Source organism: Zalophus californianus, chromosome 10 (assembly GCF_009762305.2).
Source record: "Zalophus californianus isolate mZalCal1 chromosome 10, mZalCal1.pri.v2, whole genome shotgun sequence".
NCBI lineage: Eukaryota > Metazoa > Chordata > Mammalia > Carnivora > Otariidae > Zalophus > Zalophus californianus.
The window spans coordinates 17,822,517-17,846,618 of NC_045604.1; positions in this window are offsets into that span (position 1 = coordinate 17,822,517).

The following is a 24,102-nucleotide window of genomic DNA, read 5'->3' on the forward strand; positions in this document are numbered from 1 at the left end:
CTACATTTGGTATCAGGGTCACCTTGGAAAATTCTTTAATCTCTTTCAAGGTCAATTCCTGATCCCTAAATGATAGTCCTTTTTTCATAATTTACTTGTGAGAATCATACAATGTAACACCACTTAAAAATAATTTCTTGAAATATTCGGAATGGAAATAAAGAAAATATATATTTAAGCACAGGGCATAGCACTGATTTAGGTTTGTTGGAAACAAATTTAATTTGGCTTGTCAAGAACCTTAAAATTTGCAGGTTTAAAGAGATTTGATGATACTCATTAAATAAGAATATTTGTGGAATAAAGAATCATGGAATCTCAGAATTGTGAAGGACACTATGTATCATATTTCCCAAATATCAATATGATTATAGTCTTTTTAATAATATGACTGCCAAGAGAAAACTAACATTGTCTTAAGTTTTTATATATTCGTATTAACACACTTTTGAGAATCATAGAATTTTACATGGAAGAGGACTCCATTACATTTTGATCTCCATAAGGAACAAAAGTTTTATACATAATCATAGTACTAAAGTAATAAGATCATGTAACTCTTCTTTTTTATTACTTTTTAAATTTTAAATTCAATTAATTAACATATACTGTATTATTAGTTTCAGAGGTAGAGTTCAGTGATTCATCAGTTTTACATAATAACCCTGTGCTCATTACATCACGTGCCCTCCTTAATGTCCATCACCCAGTTACCCCATCCCCCTACCTCCTTCCTCTCCAGCAACCCTCAGTTTTGTTTCCTATGATTAAGAGTCTCTTATGGTTTGTCTCCCTCCCTGATTTTGTCCTGTTTTATTTTTCCCTCCATTCCCCTATGATCCTCTGTTTTGTTTCTTGAATTCCATATATGATTGAGATCATATGATAATTGTCTTTCTCTGACTTATTTTGCTTAACATATACTCTCTAGTTCTGTCCACATCATTGTAAATGGCAAGATTCTATTTAAGTGGCTGCCTAATATTCCATTATATATATATATATAATATATATATGTATGTATATATATATATACATATATATATACCACATCTTCTTTATCCATGTCAATGGTCATCTGGGCTCTTTCCATAGTTTGGCTATTGTGGACATTGCTGCTATAAACATTGGGTTGCAGGTACCCCTTCGGATCACTACATGTGTGTCTTTGGGGTAAATACCCAGTAGTGCAGTTGCTGGGTCGTAGGGTAGCTCTATTTGTAACTTTTTGAGGAACCTCCATACTGTTTTCCAGAGTGGCTGCTCCAGCTTGCATTCCCACCAACAGTGTAGGAGGGTTCCCCTTTCTCCACATCCTCGCCAACATCTGTCATTTCCTGACTTGTTAATTTTAGCCATTCTGACTGGTGTGAGGTGGTATCTCATTGTGGTTTTGATTTGTATTTCCCTGATGCTGAGTGATGTTGAGCATTTCTTCCTGTGTCTCTGGCTATTTGTATGTCTTCTTTACAGAAATATCTGTTCATGTCTTCTGCCCATTTCTTGATTGGATTATTTGTTCTTTGGGTGTTGAGTTTGATAAGTTCTTTATAGATTTTGGTTACTAACCCTTTATCTGATAAGACATTTGCAAATATCTTCTCCCATTCTGTCGGCTGTCTTGGTTTTGTTGACTGTTTCCTTTGCTGTGAAAAGCTTTTTATCTTGATGAAGTCTCAGTAGTTCACTTTTGCCTTTGGTTTCTGTTCAGATCATACAAATCTTTCACCTTTTACCTATGTAACTCTTCTATGGTAAATATAATCCCGAAGTTCTTAAAGAGACATTTTTAAAAGAGATAGGCTAATGAAATATTATCTACAAAACTTCTAGAAACTTAAAAAAAGGTATAATTTTTAAGAATATATTACAGATAATTTGTTCTGTTTCCCTTTCTTAGTTTTTGTAACATATAATTTAAAAATGTTTTCCCCTTTTCAATATACTTAAGTTTGTCTCATCTTTAGTGGCCCCAGGGCATAGCCAGTATTCTGGCAATTATTAGGATAGAACCTATTTTTCCTGGCATGGTTTGTTCTATCAGTTACATGAACCAAATAACCAGAGAAGGGAAATCTGACAGGCAAAATCTGATTTAGGAGAAGAGAAGGTAATAACTCAGATGCTGTTAGTCATACACTACTTCTGTTTTGAAACTTCTAAATTAAGTCTTTCATTTTCACCAATTATGAGTATTTTTTAAAAGATTTATTTATTTATTTTAGAGAGCGAGCATGCATGTGGGAAGGGGCAGAGGGAAGGGGAGAGAATCTCAAGCAGACCCCCACTGAGCATGGAGCTCACCATCACTGATCACTTAAGCCAAAACCAAGAGTCGATGCTCAACTGACTGAGCCACCCAGGCATCCCTCAATCTTTCAATTATGAGTAAACCAGAAGGAGAGGGTGTTAGAAAATGGATATAAAAGCAAGTGAAGTTTCTATTTCAACCAGGATGATAGATTACATAACTTGGCCAACTATCTCTCTGCAAATCACTTAAAAAAAAAAGAAGAAGAAATATTAAAACTTATCTTAAAAGGCATTGCTGAAATAACAGTGAAATAAAATTTAAGTGGTTAAAAATGAAAGCAAAAAAGGAATTCTGTGATGTAAATCTAGCTATTTCACAAGCAGGTAATTTTGAAGCATTTTGAACTTCAATTTATGTTTTGAAAGTTGCGCAATGGTCTCAGGATAAGGTGTAAAGGCTATGCACACCCCCGTGGGCAATTAATAATCATATTTCTAGATATCAGCTCTGTTTATGTAGAATACAATACGGCATGGTAGTCCAGTGTTCCCACTGCAATAAATAGAAGAAAAAGTACAAAGGAGTAATAATTTAACAGGCTTTTGAGCAAACAGGGAGGAAACAAGGGAGGACTTGATGAATTAGAACTGAAGGATAAAGGGACATCCCAAGGTGACCTTGGGAAGTTTTACACTCCTGAAGGCATTTTTGATCCAAGACACAGACTGAGGATCAAGGATAGCTCACACAAAGTTCTCAAAGAGGAGAAAGAGAAACCAATGAAGATCTTGGTTACCTTGAAGAAGTGTCATGAATAGACTGGAAATTAGAGAAGCCCAAAACTCTGCCAGTTTCCCTCAATTTGTTAAACTGCTTAGACTTAATGCAAAATGCGGTGTTACTAAGCTCAGTCTAAAAAGGCAGAATGAAATCCACAATAATCTAATAGTGCCCAGAAAACAAAGACCCACCAGAAAGAATGTACTTTTGCTAAGAGCAATTATGAAAAAATTATATATCTATAGTTTATTTTTCCTATATGTAATACTAAATGGAAACATCCTTTAAGCAGAAAGAAGATACCTCTCTGAAAGTTAGTCTCCATTACAAGATATTTTCTAGATTTGGAAGTTACAAGGATGGGAGCTAACATAAAAAGAGCTAGGAGAGCTATGATAAATTATATCCAAGGCTGTGAGGGCACAGAAGAGAGAAAAATTTTCCAAGCACCCAGTCAAAAGTTCGGGGGGTGGGGAGGGCATGGCAAAGAAGAAAGACAAATCATAGGGGACCAGAGTTTACTAAATTTGTGACTAACTGTATCTTCAAGCTCAATCTTTAACTGAATGGGTCAGAACCTCTACCTAGGTGTCAAACACACACAAAGATACACATACAAACACACATACAGACATTTACTTTACCCAAAAGTAGGCAAGAAAGAAAAATAAATGATTAAAAATTGATGAAAAAATGGAAAAGACAGAGAATGGCTCACCTAAACTAAACTGTAGTGATAATTAAATTATATATAAAGTATATACACTCCCAGTGAAAGGAAGGGGTTATCAGACTAGGTAAAAAAAAAAAAATTAAAAAATAAGCCAAATTACATACTCTCTATAAAAACCCAATTTAAATATAAAGATGCAGATAGGCGCAAAATAGAAGAATTGAAAGGATAATTCAATTCTAACTCAACTGATGTGTTATATGGCAAAAAAAAAGGACATCAAGAAGACTAAACAATTTTAGGGGTGCCTGGGTGTCTCAAATGGTTTAGCGTCTGCCTTTGGCTCAGGTCATGATCCCAGGATTCTAGGATCAAACCCCGCATCGCGCTCCCTGCTCAACGGGAGGAGTCTGTTTCTTTCTTTCCCTTTGCCTGCCTATCTCTCTCTCTCTCTCTCTCTCTGTCAAATAAATAAATAAAATCTTAAAAAAAAGACTAAACAATTTTAAATGCATGCCTGAAACAAACAATAAATCTTCAAAATATATGAAACAAAGTTTAGATAGCCAAAGGGAGAAAAAGGAAAAGTCACAATTACAGTTAGCAATTTTAGCAATCCTCCATCATTAATTGATGAGGCAAACTTGTAAGGATACAGATTTTGAGAATAGTATCAACCAATACATGACCTAAGTGACATTTCTAAAACACTATAAGAAACAAATTCAGAATATATACAGAATATATATTCTTTATAATTGAACACAGAACTGTCTCCTGGATAGTCCATATACAAGATCATAAAACATATCACAAGAAAGTTCAGCAGACTGAAATTACACAGAACACATTTTTTACTCAAGTGATATTAAATTAAAAATCAGCAGCAAATATAAAATAAAATGAAATGAAAAATATAACTACAAGTATATACAACTAAAATAAAAAAACTGATAAATTTTATCTTTGTAAATAGAATTTTTAAAAAGTATGAGGAAAATGAAAAAATAAAAAGAAACACTGGGAAAAAGTAACAAGAAAATAAAATTGGTTCTTTAAAAGTATTAATAAAATTGACAAGCCCCTAAGAAGACTGTTTTCAAGAAAAGGTGAGTAGGGAAGATGATTGTCAGTATCAAGAATGAAAGAAAAGACAGTGAAACTTAAGAAACCGGGTGAAGGGCTCAGTTGAAATTCTCTAGCTAAACAACATTTAGTGGGTGGAAATTATAAAGTAAAATCATTTAAAAGTTACTGGAAATTGGTCTAGGGCCTACAGCAAGTCGAAAGCATTTTTTTCAAGGAAATCTACTAACTCTTAGTTTATAGCATTTAAGCCAGAACTGTTCTCATCTCCAACCTAGCTGTCTGTGTTGCAGAATTTCTACTATAAGGAGATGTGGGCAAGAAGATGGGATCCATTTCCCGCTAGTTTAACAAGAGCCAGAGTTTAACAAGGAGAACAACAGAGCAAAGACAAAAGGGGCTCAGCTAAAAATTCATCCCTGGAGGCCTGGTAGGTTGGGCATATAGGCTGGGCTGTGTGCATTAAGACTAGCCAGAGTAGGTACTTGAGAAGGACTTTTCCCCAGCTGAACACAGTGCAGATTGAAAGCATCCTCCAAGTCACTCACAGGTTCATCAGAAAAGTAAGGCAGCTTCTGATAGTTCTAGAAGCCAGAAGTCTAGAATCAGTATCACTGGGCTGGTAACAAGGTGTCAGAAGGGTCATACTCTCTCTGGGTGTACAAATTCAGAAATAAATATACTACTGTTGAATACATTTCTTAATAAAAGAATAGGCACATAAAGTTACAATTTGTTTTTGAAAATAAATTTCACCTAACACAATTAAGTGGATTTATTTTTTACTGTTTGTCTAAGACTCAGTGCTTTACTATGACTATTACATTTTTATATCAGTTCATGTAAAAAAAACACACACACACAAACCCACAAAAACTCTATTTATATCAATCCTAGCTTTTTGTACAAATTCTGTATTTGTTCTGGGCATGAGGTAGTGGGGGCAAAAATCAAAGTCTTGGGTAATTTAAAATACTTCACAGAACAGTGCTTTCTCTGGGTGTTTCTCCTACTAAATTCCCCTTGTTGTGCTAAAGGAGGCAAAGGTGTTGCTGGATACTGCCCTTTCAGGAAGAATATAGAGCAGCAGGCTGATAAAGGGTGTAGTACTTCAGCTAATTTTAAACAAGCATACACAAAGTTTCCCATACTTCGATGTATTTGAGTAAGAAGAGGGAATAGATTACTTGGCATAAGCACTAGGCTATGTTTTATTTTCTATCCTAAAAAACATTTTGCAATTTTAACACTGTCATAGAGTAACTTCATTTTTTCTTATTTATTTTCCCCTCCTCTAAGGCATTGGGAGTGGAGACATAAGGATTATCTCTGCCACTTCTTATCACCACTTGAAAATCTGTCCTTAACACACCCTCAACTGTGAAGTACGATGAAGGAGAAGAGGGTACATCTCTTTGAGGATCTCCAAAAACGAAATATTTTGAATGGGTATGTTGGGACTTTGAAAAAGAATTTAGAACTTTTAAATTTATATAATAAGCTGGCTTTACGACATTTTTCCCTTGGCAAATGGAAGAAACCTGGAGACAGAGAAAGACGTTTACCCAGTGGTACAAACTAATTCACTAAAGGAGTTACATTAGATTTAAGGAAACATTCTTTTCGGTATAAAAATATTAGCTAGGGTTTCTCTGTTCGATATATAACCTGGGAGTTGGAATATTGTGGCTAGAGTAGAATACATTTTAAAATTTAGATTCATATTTTAAATGAAGGTTGTTAATTCTCAACCAAATTTTACCTAATATATCAAAAAAAATTGTGAGTATATACCAAGTATATTTGAATAAATAACACGGGAGAAAATATGGCTTTTTCATTTAGAGAAGAATGTTTTCTAACTTAAAACTGCTGATAAACTAGATGAACTTTTGTGAGGAAAGCATGTGATAATAGAAAATGCTTCATTCCAGTTAGTAGAAATATCTGTGCAAATATTTAATCCCAAGGTTCACAGTTCTTATTTTTAAATGGATAGGACTTTAGTTTGCATCTATCTATTGGTTGTTATTATCATAAGAACGTAGCATAGAGTCTATTAACCATTCCTAGCCCCTATTTTATAACTCAGAACTGAGGAACTGTCATTTTACTCCTGAGGAAACCCAACTGTGCTGTGCAAACTTTTTTCTTTTTTAAGTACTATTACATGTGGTAGCCATAGTTACCTTTGGTATAATGAAGGGGAAATTCAAAAGCTGAGGATATAAAACGTTGATGGAGGAACGTAAAGCAAAGGACACATTTCTTTGCAGGGTGAACCTGAAGACACAGAGTTGAGAAGCAGCACATTGGTAAGACAGTCTTTTGAATACTTATGGATTTTGAGAATTAAAGAGAGAAGAGCAGGATATGAAAACTTTGCAGAATGTAGAATTGAATCAATTACAAAAATTGACCAATTTCACACTGGTAACTGTTCTGAAAATCTGTAGTACTGCAGGGAAATTTTTTTTTCCATATCAGTGGTAGAGCTATCTCTATAATGAGTCAGAGAAATACAATTTTAAAATACACACTTTTGCAGATTTCATTATGCATCATCTAAATCAAATGAAATATATAGACACAGAACATGCTGTACAGGAATGTATCTCACCTTTATATAGACAATTATGTCATAAGAGTTACAATGAGCTTTGAAGAAATCCCTGAAAATTGTATGTGTTCAAGCTTTTTGGTGGAAGTCTTATGTCCTAGAAAAAAAGATCTTTTTCCTTCGAATCTTGACTCCAAAAGTAATTTGTAGCAAGCCTATGTATTTAAAGGAAGAACAATAACTCCTTAATATTTTGGTAGGGGGGACCAGCAATAAATGCTCAGAAATGTTGAATATTTTACTCACAAAAGAACAGGAAAGACTTTAAGTCAAGTGAAAGTTCATGTTCAATTTATCATTGAGGAGTCAGGATTAAGGACCAACTGAGAAAAATTAAAAAATATAAATGTAAGGATAAATACTGGATATAAGTGCTAAATAAATAATACAAACGTCATCCATGCAAAATGAATGAAGGACCAATGTCTAAAATAAAAAGTCATAGAAAGAAGAGAGATAATGTGCACATTTAACAATTTTAAGTTATCTATAGGAGACAGAGACAGAATTTTATTTTAAGGAGTTGAATTATCCATGACTTCAGGGGACTGATTTTTAAATGGGAGCAGGTAAAACATATTTAAAATATCAGTTGAGGGGTACCTGAGTGGCTCAGTCAGTTAAGCTTCTGCCTTGGGCTCAGGTCATGATCCCAGGGGCATGTGATTGAGCCCCCCATCCTGCTCCCTGCTCAGCGGGAAGCCTGCTTCTCCCTCTCCCACTCCCCCTGCTTGTGTTCCCTCTCTCGCTGTCTCTCTTTCTGTCAAATAAATAAATAAAATCTTAAGAAAAATATTGTTGTTCAAAGAGGCTTCTGGAATAAGTCAAACTATACTGTTTCTGAATTATCAACAGAGAGGTTATAAAATCTGGCGTGTCTTTTGCATGTTGACAATCAGCAAGGAAGCCAACCTGGCTAGAGTGGGGTAAGCAAGAAGGATAAGCAGGGATTTAGATCTGGAAGTGTGCAAGTAGGAGACAACTCATGTAGGCTCTTGTAGGTATGGTTAAGACTTTGTATTTTATTCTGAGTGAGGCTGAAAGCCCTTGCAAAGTTTTGAATAGAGGCATGAAATTCTCTGATTAATGATTTAACCAGATCACTTTTGTTCCCCTGTGGAGAATGGTCTATCATGGAAATCAGTTCCATACCTCTAAGCTTAAAAAAAGAAGAGAAGAAAAGAAAAGAAAAGAAAAAAGAATGTTTAAAAACCCATAGTTGTAGATATGATAAAGTAAGAAGACTCTCTCCCACCGACAACAGCAATAAAATGTGCACAGAATGCATGGAGCTATCTGAAGGTTCCAGAAAGAAAAAAAAAACAGGACAATTGAGGGAGAAGACTGGTATTAAGAATACCACAGATGGGTGCCTGGGTGGCTCAGTTGTTTAAGTGACTGCCTTCGGCTCAGGTCATGATCCTGGAGTCCCGGGATCGAGTCCCACATCGGGCTCCCTGCTCAGCAGGGAGTCTGCTTCTCCCTCTGACCCTCTTCCCTCTCGTGCTCTCTATCTCTCATTCTCTCTCTCTCAAATAAATAAATAAAATCTTAAAAAAAATAAAAAAAGAATACCACAGAACGTTTAATGTTTTTTTTTTAAATCTGGTATTCCTGATGATTATGATATAATCTATGAATAGTTTTATTTCTTACTTTCCAATCAATGATTTTATTTATTTTTCTTACCTAATTATCCTGGTTAGAAACTCTAGCGATATGATAAATAAGAGTGGTGAGAGAAGGCATCCACTTTCTATTCCAGAACTTAGAGGGAAACATTGATTTTTTTTTTTACCATTAACTATAATATTTTCTATGTGTTTTCCACACAGAAAACATACACTTTTTTTTTTAATTGGGATGAGGAAGTTCCATTTTATTCCAAGTTTGTTGAGTCTTCTTATCATGAAGGGATGTTTGCTTGTTTCAAATATTTTTTCTGCATCTAATGTAATGATCATTTGCTTTTTCTGTTTTCTATTCTATGATATGATTTATTACATTGATTGATTTTTGATGTGAAACTAACTGCATTCCTAGAATAAATCCCACTTGGTCACAGTTTATAATTCTTTTTATGTGTTGTTAGATCAGTTTCCTACTATTCTGTTGCCAATTTTTGTGTTCATATGAATAGGTCCTATTGATCTATAACTTTCTTTTCTCATGATGCCTTGTCCGGTTTTGTTATCCAGGTAATACGGGCTTCAGTGAAAGAGTTGGAGAGTATTCTCTCCTATCTTTCTGAAGTCTGTGAAGAACTGGTGTTAATTATTCTTTAAATATTTGTTAGAATTTACTAATGAAGTAGTCTGGCCCTAGGCTTTTCCTTGTATTTTTTAATGACTAATTCAAACTCTTTACTTGTTATACTGCTGTCTATTCACCTGGTCTATTTTTTTCTTCAGTCAGCTTTTGTTGTTTGCATCTTTCTAGAAATTTTTATGCTTCATCTTAGTTGTGTAATTTATTGTCATATAATTTTTCATAGCATTTCTTTAGAATCCTTTTTATTGCTCTAAGTCTAGTTAGTAGCAATGTCCTTTCATTTCTGATTTTGTTAATTTGAATTTTTTCTCTTTTATTCTCAATGGAGCTAAAGGTTTGTCAATTTTAATTTCTTCAAAGAACCAGCTTTTGGTTACATTGTTCTACTGTTTTTCTCTTCTCCGTTTTCATGTGTTTGAAGATTTATTCATTTTCATCATTCTTTTTTCTTTCTTCTTTGGATTGTATAATTTCTATCAATCTATATTTAAGTTCAATAATTCTTCTTCTGTTTCAATTATTGCTAAGCTGCTCTAGTGAATTTTCATTTCATTTATTGTACTTTTCAACTTCAGAATTTCCATTTGATACTTTTTTATAATTTCTGTCTCTTTATTGATATTATCTCTTTACGAGATATGGTCATCACATCTGTCTTTCCTTCTTCAATCAGGATTTCCTTCAGTTCTTTGAACATATTCATAATGGCTGCTTGAAGCCCTTCTCTGTTCAATACAACATCTGGTTGCTTTCATAGGCAGTTCATGTTCCCTGATTTTGGAAGGGGGGTGTAGGGGTCAAACTTTCCTGTTCTTTTGCATATCTTGTAATTTTTGTTGAAAGCTAAATAGCTTACATAATATATTAACTAGTTGAATTATTTTAGTGAAATCTATTTCCCCACTATAACACAAAGCCTGTGCCATTATTCCTCAGTGGGAACAACCTTGAGTATGTCCATAATCCCCCAGTGGTTTTGGCAAATCTCTCTGACCAACTCTTTTCCTGGCCCTTCATAACTGTTAAGCTCCATTAATTGCTGGCTAATTGCTTTTGTTTTCTACAATGCTCTGGGTCATAAATTGCTTCACAGAGAGGTTGAATTACATTTGGGCTTTTTGGAAAGGATGGTTCTGGGATCAGTGTTTCAGATTTGTTCTGAGACCAAAGCAAAGTTATTTCAACATTTTTTCCCTCCATTTCTGTCTAGCAAACTAGCTAGTTTACAGTTTATCCTGTATCATCCATGATTCCATCAGTCTTCTCCTAATAGCCTTTCACCACAACTTCCACTCTTGGTAAGAATATGATTAGGCTTGAACTTCTCTGTGGCATATGAACTCAGTCCCTTTGGGGGAGGATTGGAGTTCTCTTCTAAGGCCTGTTTCTCACTTCAAGCAACATATCTGAACCACTACTTTTGTGTCAAAGTGAGTCCAATGGTACAGTTTTGAGTGACACTCCTACTAAGGAGCTGAGAATTTGGTGGATAAAGGGCAGTAGCCTCAGGTCTCAACTCGCTTCTCTTGGTGTGGAAACTTCACCTCACATGCCAAGGCAAGGGTGATTTGGGCCCATATTCTCAGCAGTACCACACCCAAGTAGAGCTTCTGTTCCACAGTGGAAACTGGGTAAAAGAAGGGAACTCCCACCTCTTGGCTAAAGTACTCAGAGGGAATATCAATACCAGATAGTTGGGTGCAGGATGAGAAATGTTGATGTCTTGCCCATCCCAAGATATAATCCTCTGACCAGGATCTGGGCATATAGGGACACCTGGCTTCTTGGCTGTAGGATTCTAGAGTGGAGTTTCTTTCTCACTGTGATGGGGGAAGGGGGCAGGTTGATGGGCACAGGTCTTGATTCAAATACAGCAGGATACAGGGAATCACTTTGGAGTGATGAGAATACTCTAAGACGGAATTGTGGCCAATTATATGTTTATAATGGGCGAATTTAATGTTAAGTTAATTAAACCCCAATAATGCTGTTAAAAAGTTAATTTTGCTATGTTTCAATACTATATGGCTCTAGATTTTATGAAGCAAATAATCCAGAATAGGGAAATAACCACTGATAATCTTCTAAGTAGTTTTTGAGGAAGAAGTTTGGTATTATGCCTTTCTTTCATAGCCTCAAAAGTGACTATACAGACTTAATACAAAAAAGCTTGAATCCCCAAAAGAGAACATTAACATTACAGATATATTCTACTCTGTGGTCTCTCTCTTACTGCTCTTTTATTCCCAGATCAGATTTAATAAACCAAAATTTTGAAGAAAGTTACAAACTTCAAATCCCCCAATCTTTAAAAGTTTACTTTCCCTTCACTTCATTCACTATTTCCAAATTCTCCAAATGGCACTCAACTACAATAAAAGTAAATGCTTCTGTCAGTAGATGAATATTTTAAAAACTGATATTTCAGAGTAGTTTGAAATTTAGTAGACATTCTTTATAAAGTGGATTCATTTATATATAATAAAATTATATGATATTTTTCTCATCTTTTTGTGGCCTTGTATCTCTTCTATTAGACTACAAGAATAATACATAGTGTTTCTTATCAAATTAGGGAAGTTTACTGGTTTGGGGAATTCTATTTATACTAGAATTTCCACATCTACTTGGTGTCAATAAGTAGAATACATCTCTCACTGATTGATTGTCAGTATTTATGTATAATCTTGCTAACCTGAATATTTTCATTTTTAAAATAAACATTGTTAGGCCACTTTACTTATTTTCTCTGAATTAAATAAACTTCTTTTCAAAAAATAAGTGCAATTTCTAGATATATAAGCTTGTACAATATACCCTAAGATCCTACTTTTATATCTTTAAAATGGACATTGATTCTTATTGCTATGATTAAATAAGATATAGTTAATATATCTAGCCCAATATCTAGAAAAATTGTAATTGCTCAATGAGTATTTAGGTTTCCTTGTTTTGTCTTTTCTTTCTGAAGGTTCTAGTTGTATCTAGAAAAATAACCCCTATTTTTAAAGTATGTTCTTTTAATGATACAGCTGAGATTAGATATTTTAAAGTAGGTGAACTTTTAAATTTGAGGTTGAGTTGAATCTAACAAGAGCATTGCTCTTGTGATAAAGCTAAAGAGAAAGTATTTACCCAAGGACAACATGAATCGGTCTATAGTTTAGAGGGAACATGAAATCAACTTGAAGGAAAGTCACGGCCAGATGCAGAAAAAGAGAATTTCCTTTTACCATTCTTGTGTGGTAAATAAATGCCAGAAATAAATAAAAGAATGACGAAGTTGGATCAAAACCAACAAACAATACAGGACAACATTTTAGGACTATTGCCATAACTGTAAAAAAATCTGGGGATGCACTTTGATAAAAATTTACTGTGCAATAGGTTATGATACAAACAAGTGATACCACTAAATTACTCATGGACTAAATAGACTCATTTTCCAGACCCGTGCTGAGCTTATTAACTCCCCAAACTGTCTTTGCTTATTCATTCATTTTGCCTTCTATTTCTAATAGTCCGATCCACATATCAGAATATGCTTTGCCAAAAACTTCCCTCAGCAGATAAGCCCTTACCTACACTGACTTCTGTACCAGCACTCTCTCCAACACTCCCAAATTTGGAGCGCTCACTATCTCTAACCTAAATAATTGTAATAATCTTATAATTCTATTTCTAGTTTCTTTCTTGTCTACCCTTTTCACATAATCAATGTTGTGAAGTCTGGAATTTATGTTAAAAAATTCCCAATGTTCACAGTGACAGGCGTGCATATTTTGTGATTGTAAATTATAAACTACATATTCAGAAGCCCTTGTTCGAGAGTTTGATAAGGTAATATTATTACTTAAATTCTGACTATAGGGACTTTTGTTTATCATAACACATCTTAAAAATGATTTATCATTGGATTGAATAGCAGTGCTCATGTTTTATAGCTGATTAAAGATGATTTCCACACCTCTACCCTGGGATGAGTGGAGGGTACAATCTTTAGATATGTATTTTATGTTTGATCTTCCTTTCAGCCTTTTAAGGATTTTGTCACCTGATCTGCCTAGAAAGGTGATTAATTCTGCTGTCAGAGTATGTTGCATTTGTCTTAAAATGAAACCTTCGGGTAAAATCTTAAAAAATAACAAAGAAGATGATGAAGAAGAAAAAGAAGTGGAAAATAAGGAGGTGGAGGAGGAAGGGGAAGAGAGGGAGGAGGCAAAGAAGAGAGAGACAAGAATCTTTGCAGAACTTAAGAAACAGTCTATGACTTTTTGTGGCAAATTTTGGTCTGATACTTATATTTACTATAATATATCACTAAGAAGATCTAAAATTTCACTTATCCTTAACCATCTGAGACTTATAAATTGGCTTAAGTCAATGTAAACTTCATAAATGGCAATTTAGGCCCTTCATCAAAGATATAAATAATATTTTTACATAAATTCCATCATATTCAAGGCTCTCCACATTTAATTTTTGTCTAAATTATTTGCTTCCTACCTATTAGTTCACTCCTAGGGAAACCTTTTGAATAAAATTATTAATATTCTTATCACAATTTAAATCAGAACAGTTTAATTTCTAGGGGACATATTTTACTCCATCCACAAAACTCAATATTTAAAGTTTGAGTCCTCTGAACGAATTTCCAGGCTAATCATGGCAGCACTCAATAGGACACTATGAACTGTCTTCGTTCCCCTCACACATATATGTACTTCTTCATTTCTACCAACTGGGTAAGAAAAATTATGTGTTAATCAAGCACAGCTAATTCTGTGTCAACTCTATTATTTTACTGAAGATTATAATTTTTTTTAAGTAGGCTGGAGCCCAACTCTGGGCTTGAACTCACAACCCTGAGATCAAGACCTGAGCTGAGATCAAGAGTTGGACATTTAACTGACTGAGCCACTTAGGTGCCCCTGAAGATTATTTTTAATATACTATTTCTACCATCTATTTTATCTTCTATATTTCTTTCCAAACTTAATTTAACTCCTATTTTATAAACAAAATCATTCTTATATCTGTGAGTCTTATTTCACTATTTTGTTTAATAAAATGATGGTGATAATAAAAATGATAATGATGCTGACAGTAACAATTACTATAGGTAAAATATAGGTATGCTATAATTAATATAGGTATAGTTTTATATGAACTGGTTATAAAATTTCTATCTCAGAACTTTTGTCACCCTGCCTTCCCTTATTTGGATATGACTTCTTCCTCTGACTAGCCATTAAATTTGTATCTCTTTTGCAACACTTAATATATTACTTTAAATTTTTTCATCATTCACATTCTTGTCACCATTATAATATTTACCCCTCTTTAACATACATGCATGAAACATAATAAGTTCCCTTGCATCAGTAACTCTAAAAAGTGCCCTTGGGAGCTTAGTCTTATTTATAGATTTCAGACCAAGAAAGGAGCAGATATGGCAAACAGAAAATTGAAGCAGGCATAGATATTCCTTTGCCTGAGAGTAAATCATGGTTTCAAGATTGCCCAGTCATAGAAGAAAGGTTGTTTTTTGGTTTTTGTGTTTTTGTTTTTGTTTTTTTTTCTAAATCAGGAAGGTTCAAAAAGTTAAATACATGGTTGTCAGTGCAGACAGGTGGGATGCTATTTGCTGTAACATACTAGACAGTACCAGAACAGGCAGACAAATACATTCAGGCTTAACATTATGGATATATCAGTAAGTGGGAGGACTTAAGTCACATGTCATTAGTTCAGAGTTCAGAGTTTTCAGAGATAGACAGGAACACTTTAGGTAGAACAGGTCCCTAACAAATTTTAAGAATAAGAACTTAAATGAGGTCTTCTCTTGTACAATTAAAGCACTAACAACAAAACGAGGCCTAAGAACAATTACTAGAATCAGGGTATAAAGATGGTTCCTGAAGATCTGCAAGAATGACTATTTCACCTGAGGTGATAACCTAGGACTGCTTAATTCCTTCTAACTTAAGTCAACCCTGAGTCAAGACAGTCTTCCAGAGCCTAAGTGATGGACTAACTCTGGAGTACCTAATAAAGTCTCAACTGGTAGCACAGAAGAGCTGTGAGAGGTAGAATCAGTCAGATGTCTTTTAAAAAAATCCTTCTAAAAGGGTCTATCAAGCTTTTATCCCTGTAATGCTTTAAAAGGGCACCTGGGATATGGCAAAGTTTTTTTTTTTTTCTTTTTTCTGAAGGCTGAATTGCGTTAACTTGAATTAAAAAAAGTAGGTATCATTGAAGATAAGCTTGCAAGAATATCTTTCCTTTTATTACAATTCCTTTCTAATGCATTTTTCTTTCACATTTTATTAAATATGAGTTTGCAGTAAAATACTTTTTGATCTTCACTCCTTACGCTTTTGAACACCTCAATTCTACTTCATCTTCCCCCTAAGGTTCCAGCCTGAATTTTTCTCACATATTAAGCAAAGTGAAATTGACATAAAAGCCAGGGAAACACATGTTGTCTCATTTATACTTAGTATTTCTATTCTTAAAGTCGGGGGGAAATGTACATGAATGAAAGCATCTTCTTTTACTCTTTCTAATATACCCACTAAAGTTATTGTAATTTCTTTTACATATTGAGCAAGACTATAAGACTTTTTAACTTAAAATCTTATTTTAATTTCTCTTAGTATTTTTATAGTCGGGAGAATACATCTTATCAAAACTGGTACTTCTAACTATGTGAAATTTAATATATAGAAATTATGAACTTTGCACCTTCAGAAACAAGGGTAACAGGAATGAGGGAATAGAAGTATGGTTAAAGAGTTTGTTAATTTAACATCAAGTTAACTTATACAAACAACTATCTATGAGATTAATATGAATCCCTTTACATATCAAACCACTAAAACATACATTCACATTTTAAACAAGGTCATTTGAGTAAGAACCTAAAAAAGAGTTGGATATTTTTTTGATTTCAAGTAACTTTAACGGGGGCGCCTGGGTGGCTCAGTCGGTTAAGCATCTGTCTTCAGCTCAGGTCATGCTCCCAGGGTCCTGGGATTGAGCCCCACTTCGGGCTCCATGCTCAGTAGAGAACCTGCTTCTCCGTCTCCCTCTGCCCCTCCCCCCACCGCTCATGCTCGTTCTCGCTCTATCTCAAATAAATAAAATCCTCAAAAAAAAATCAAGAACTTTAACAATTTTTCTTTAAAATAATTCTATGTTAATGTTTGGTATTTGTTGCTTTATTGTCTTATCAAGATATTTTTCAAAATGAATCCAGATGACATGTTTTTGAGTTAATAATTTTTATCATTTTTGGCTTTATTATTTATTATAAAATAATAAAAATAAATAATAAATTTGATTTATTATAATCAAAATTTCTAAGTTAAACTTAAATTTACTCACATTAAAAGTAATTCAAAATGTGATTTTATTCTCTTGTAAAAGTAAGTGAAAACAAAACTAAGAATAAGATAACTGTTGATTATTGGCTAGCATGAAATTAGGAAACTTTTTATCTATCAAATAGGTAATCTTCATTCTAAAATTATATAGTTTTAGAGTTTCCAGGACTAAGGTTTTCTTAATTGCAACCCATTTCTTTTTCTGTGTGAAATCCAGCATATTGAAATTCCATCAAGGTTGAGAAAATTGCCCCAAATCAGAGAGTTAGTTAATTATCTAATGATATGAAGAATTGAATTAATGAGGAGCTTTTCATTTAAATAAAGCCCTAAAAATCACTACATTTTGTAAGTGTGGGAAGAGGAAAATAGGTCTTTTAACAACTGGAATAAAAGCACTCTTCATAAGGAACACCACTGTGAAGAACGTATTGATAAGTAGCTCAGGGATGATGAGTGTGTTTGAGTGTAAGAAATGCGTCAGAAACACACGCACACACACGCGCACACAGACCACATACATACATACGCACGCACACACACACACATGCAGCACACACACACCCAAGCTCTATATCCATATAGGTGTAGTTACAGACATAGAGACAGTGGTTAAGTTGCTTTAGGAGGCAGAGTTGGACGAATTTATGGGGTTTGGTATTCTGGTGTTTTGAATTAAAGCTGATGAAAGAAATGAGTTTAAGTCCATGGTGGCAGAGAAAGGAAAACAAAAGAGATGGTATAAATCTGAGGCTTTTGTGAAATGAAAGGCTCAGGGAATGTTCTGTCTTGAGATGGTAAGAAAGAATTTTAATAACACGGATATTGAGTTCAAAATTTAAATGCATGCTTAGATAATTAAGCCCTCCCTACACACGTGCATACAATCGTTTTATAAAAAGCACTTACAAGTGACTGTAAAGGGCATCATGGCTGTCAGACGCCTCAGTTTACCTGGAGAGCTCCTGCACTCAGGCCCAGAAGCCTCTGCTTGGACATTACAGGCCTTCATCTCTAGCCTCTGGCTTCTAATATCTTTATGATGAGTCTGAGGTGTTGCCATAGAAAACAATCCCACCTGGTCCACCAAAGTCAGGTGTTTTAGGTTTGAGTTTGGCTGGTACATACTATCATGTGGCCAGGCTTTGCTGTAACCATATTCAGAGATTCACAACACATAGTAACTCACACACGCACACCAGAAAAAGACAAATTAAACAGCTTCTGACGACATTCCATGATTTTGCCCCACTCAGTTCCTATTTTGATAAAATATGACGTTTGAAATTTAGAAATATTAACAAGCAAAGCCTCTCCTGCTTTCTCCTACATCCTATGTGCAGTAGAGCCAACATTATATACTGAGCAGTTAGAAGAAGTAAATAAGAAAATGGAGTTTTAAAGAAGGAAAACTATGGTTTAAAGTACAGATTATATTCTATTAATGGACCAAAGATCCATACAAGGACACAGATAATAGATATAAAGGAAAACACAATGATTTTAATATAGTATCCTCTGCAACAACATGGATGAATATTTAAAAAATATTAAATTGTGCAAAAGAAGCCACAAGTAAGAGAATACCCTATGTAGTTCCATTTATATGACCTTCAAAACTAATTTGTGCCAAAATTCAGAATTTTGGTTGCCTAAGGCAGGGTGATTAAGTGATTTGCGTCTTGATCTGGGTGGTGGTTACCTGTCAGCAGTGGGCTGAGCATAGCTCACATGCTCCTGAGACGCAGTTCTTATATAATCAAAATAATTTTGTGAGCCACTGGTTAAACCACTGCTAGCTTGAAATCAGTCATGGTGGCTGTATTTAAACCATGAAAATCAATAAATGTTATAAAACAGGCTTTGTTTTTTGTTTTGTTTTGTTTTTCTAGAGAGCCAGTTTACCAGCACACCCCTGAATACATTTGTCAAATTTTGTCACAGCATACACTTAAGATTCATGAAGTTTCCTGTACATAAATGATGCCTTAATAAAACACTAGCAGTGAAAAAGTGGGGGAAAGACGCTTATTCTGGAATGGGCCAAGTAAGTGTAGTGCTTGGGTTTCTTTGATTTTATAATCCAGGAATGTAAGATAGCCAAATTATTATATATTAAAATAAGAGTTCATGCATGTAAAGTGCTTTAGTATTTCCTGACACATGTTTAACACTCAATAAATGTTATTTTATTTTTAAAGTCTGATTTCTCATGCTGGGTCAGTGTAGAATGGAACATATCTAGCATGCATGTAACCAAAAGCCAAGAGGTTAAGGGAAACCCACACTTTTTTTTTTTAAAAGATTTTATTTATGTATTTGAGAGAGAGGGAAGAGGGTCAGAGGGAGAAGCAGACTCCCTGCTGAGCAGGGAACCCGATGCGGGACTCGATCCCAGGACTCCAGGATCATGACCTGAGCCGAAGGCAGTCGCTTAACCAACTGTGCCACCCAGGCACCCAGGGAGACCCCCACTTAACCCTCACTTCTCTCTAGATCCAAGGAATTCACCAAGTTCTCACAAAGTCCTTGGGCATATTCAATAATGTTCAACAATGTTGTCTTTTTTGCAAGGGGCAGAGAAAACTAGCCTGATGACTCATTCACAAATTATTTTTCATAATGTGAAAAAGTGTGGATTGTCAGTTATTCAAGTGTACCAGTGATCAACAGGGTGAGAATATCTGATATAAATTAATATTAGCATTTATAAGTATAGCATCATGATTAACTGGTTTTGGAATCAATATTATATAATCTCTCTATATATGTTCAATTTTATATAACATATACTCAATTTTCGTTTCAATATATATATTCTACTCAGTTTTCAATTGAATATATTATATATATTAATTCAATATTTAATGTTTTATATCAATATTGAGACCTGAAATATAATAATTCAATTACCATTAATTTGATTTTACAATATTGATGTTACTGAAAATCCACTGAAGTGTAATGACAAAACACTAAAAACTGTGGATACTGTAATATGCCACTCAAATTCTCTTTCTGCAAAGGGCTTGTCCCGCTTGCAGAGAGGGCTCTTAAAAGTCATCCTTCGGTTCTCTGGGATGCCTCAGCTGCCCAAAGCTACCTTGCCCAAGACCACTCCCTTTCCCAGGCAAGCCACATCCCATGACTGCTTGATGAGGATGAGTAAAGGCCTGAGTTGGGGCAATTCTGAAGGGCCGATTTGGCTCCAGAACTCCTAGTGAGGTTGCAGAGGTTGATACCAGATCAAAATCACAGCTCAGCTTCATCCTCTACCCACTCCTCCCCCCGTCCCTCAGTTCCACAAATGTTAGGTCCAAGAGCATTCATTTTTTTTAAAGACTTATTTACTTATTTGAGGTGGAGGGGCAGAGAGGAGAGGGAGAGAGAGAATCTCAAGCAGACTCCCTTCTGAGGGCAGTCTGATGTGGGGCTCCCTTCCAGGACCCTGAGATCATGACCTGAGCAGAAATCCAGAGCCGGACACTTAACCAACTGAGCCACCCAGGTGCATCAATCCAAGAGCATTCTTATATAACCATTCTGAGGGGCACCTGGGTGGCTCAGTCAGTTGGGCATCTGCCTTCAGTTCAGGTCGTGATCTCGGGGTCCTGGGATGGAGCCCCCCCCCCACTGGGTTCCCTTGCCTTTTCCTCTCCTTTTGCCCCTCCCCTCTGGTTGTTCGTGCTCTCTCTCTATCTCTCTCTCTGTGAAATAAATAAATAAAATCTTAAAAAATAAGCATGCCGATTGCTGAACTTCTCAGACTTTGCTTCCTGAGAAATGCAACCAGCTAAAACAGCTTTAGTAACAATAATAAATTCTTAATTTACTGAATGATAATCATGTGCCAGATACCTTGCTATTTGCTGTGAATTTTATTTCTAAATCAATGCCCAGAGAAAGCTGAAGAGGTGCATACAATACTCATTTTATAGCTGGGGAAAATGAGGATTAAAGAAATCAGGCAATTTGTCTAAAGTCAAACAAACAACTTAGATTCATACCTAAGTAGTCTGAAATCAGCATATGGATACTTAAACTATTATTATTATTTCCAAATACTACTTTTTAAAAGTAGAAAAACTTCGGGCACCTGGGTGACTCAGTCAGTTAAGTGACCAACTCTCGGTTTTGGCCCAGGTCATGATCTCAGTGTAGACGGCTTCTCACTCAGCAGGGAGTCTGCTTAAAGATTCTCGCCCTCTGCCCCTTCCCCCACTTGTGCACAAGCACATGCATGATGTGGACTATCTCTCTCTCTCTCTCTAAAATAAATAAATCTTTAAAAAATTAAAATTAAAATTAAAGAGGCTCAGTTAGTTAAGTGTCTGCCTTAGGCTCAGGTCATGATCCCAGGCTCTTGGAATTGAGCCCCACGTCAGGCTCTCTGCTCAGCGGGAACCTGTTTCTCCCTCTCCATGCCGCTCCCCCTCCTTGTACTCTCTCTCTGTCAAATAAATAAAATCTTAAAAAAAAAATAATATATAAAAATTAAAAAATAAAAGTAGAAAAACTTTTCTCCAAAAGTGTTTTACTCATATAAAGACAGCGTAATTTATGCCACGGAATACATGAATAATTTGGTACAGTTTTACCATCTGATGAGAGCTTTTCAGATGTAGATTATTAAAATATGCAGAATTTGATTCTATTCATTCTATGCAAATCTAAATGTATAGCTTTGAGACCATAAATGAGAGCATAAATATTCTCTTTACATTTTTATAAATAATTCTTAACATGATATATTTAACATTTTGTTCACACCTTGGTTTTCGTTTTATAAAATGACATGATTATCTCTTGAAAGCTGGCAAGCTTTTATGTTAAGTGATGTTAGTGGCCTGTGGTTTTAAATTTTGACGTGGATCTTTAAGGCTTATAAAAATGGCAGATGGATTAGAGCCCACTACCACTAAAACTCTTTATTTAAAAAAAAAGGAAAAAAAAACAGAGAAAGAGGAAGAAATCTTTAGCTTAGCGTTAATAAGAAAAAATGAATGATATTTACTGTGGGTTTTTCATAGGACCCTGGGATCATGACCTGAGTCAAAGGCAGGTGCTTCACCAAGTGAGCCACCAGACACCAGGGAATAAGGTCCTTTTTAATATTTTCCTATCTATTCCAATAGTAACAACTACCATGTATGACACGTTAGGCAGTGGGTACTGACACAGGTGCTTGCTGTACATTCCACCTATAATTTTAAGCCTCAGTTGTCTCCTAGGTTTTTTTTAAGGTGATAAAGCTACATTGTGTAGATTGCTTGAGCTTGTGTAGTACTGTTTAAAAAAAAAAAGTAAAGAAAGTCTTTGATTTAAAAAAAAATAAGAAAAAAATGACTGCTTCTTTTTGTCAATGTGAAGATGCAGCATTTTTTTCTATTCCTTTTCTTTCATAAACCATTAGATTGTGGGGAGAATGATAGCACCTACTGGGATTGCTATTCTTACTAACTAGTTCTATAGTATCATTGCGGTGACTTTAAATGTCATAACCACAAATAATTTTCTAAATTATTAGCTCACTGACAAATGTCATGCAAAACAAAGAAGGAAAATGTAAAAAATATTTCTTGATTATATAAATGAGCTCAATTGCCATCTGTGATGAAAAAAGTCATTTCCAATTGCTATAAATTTCTGATGCTAAACTTAAAAGATGCGCTTGTGTTCTACAATTCATTGTTATTAATTTTTGAATTAAAATTTCTGAATCATAACAGTGAAGATTTCTTTGTGATTAATTTCTTGAAAATATTATATTTTCCAGGTTATTATAATTCATTTTAATGCTTTATTATTTTTGTATGTTTTCAGATTCTTGTTTCTATTTATGTTCTTATTCAAGAGGAACTCAGTGATGGGCTAGTGGAAATTCATTTACATAAGGACAACCCAAATCCTCATGAAGAAAGTGGTTAGGAGAGATTTTGGCCTCAGTTAAATCTTTAATGGACCAATATCAAATGGCTTACAAAGCCAAAATAGAAAACACTACAAACAAAATGAATAATTTGGGAATTCAATAGACTTCAAGAAAGTATGGAAATTATCCTGTATTGTCTTCAAGGAAATGTTGGATCTGCGCTTAAGAAAAAAAGTTAATATTCCTATTAAAGCCTTTACTCTATGTTTAGTACCTACCTTAACCTGCATGATGAAGACACTAATATTTAATGAGACAACCCTTGCTAATTGCCAGGTAGAGTAAAAGAATGTAAATTCTTTAACTTGTTGAATAAAATATAATCATCCTGACATGATAGCCTCATTTTAATTCACAGGGTAACCTAGTTGGGATTTAAACCTGGGTCATTGTGAATTCAAAATTTATGCTATTTCCACACTAGTACATAACACTATGTAACTAGGTTGTTCTCAAAATAATAAGCACAATGAAAAGAAAAGCAATGAAAATCATTAAAATTATTTTGCTTAGTTCATAGTCTGGGGTCTATGATTACTGGACTATTGATCATGCAGTAATTTCATACCCTCAGTTTGGTTGGGAACATGAGACACCATAATAAGTACACAGTTTTGATTGACTTGTCATGTTTCCCATGGATTTGTCTTTGTCAAATCCATAATAAACTCCAGTTAGTATTTTCTTGCTCCTTAACGTATATTCCACTATAATCCTGATCTTACACCTTTTCGTTTTTTTTTTTTTTTACAAATGATAACGTTTCACTAAAAATGACTTAAAATTATAATGATCTTTATGGTAAATTTATGACCTGTCAAAAAATACATATAAGAACAATTCTAGAAAAGTACAAGAGCAAAATACCAAACACTCAGTGATCAGATTCCTTTGATTTGTATGCTAATGCTTCAGAGTGAAATGATCCAGTATTATTTTCCTTCTCACATATATTCTAAGCAAAAAACAAATAAATATTTGTGTGTATAAATAAATAATATGTGTGTATAAATATTATATATAGTATATATAATTTCACCAGTTTTATGTATCTTTCTCCAGCTGTAAGTTGCCCAGCTACTCATCTACTTATGAAGA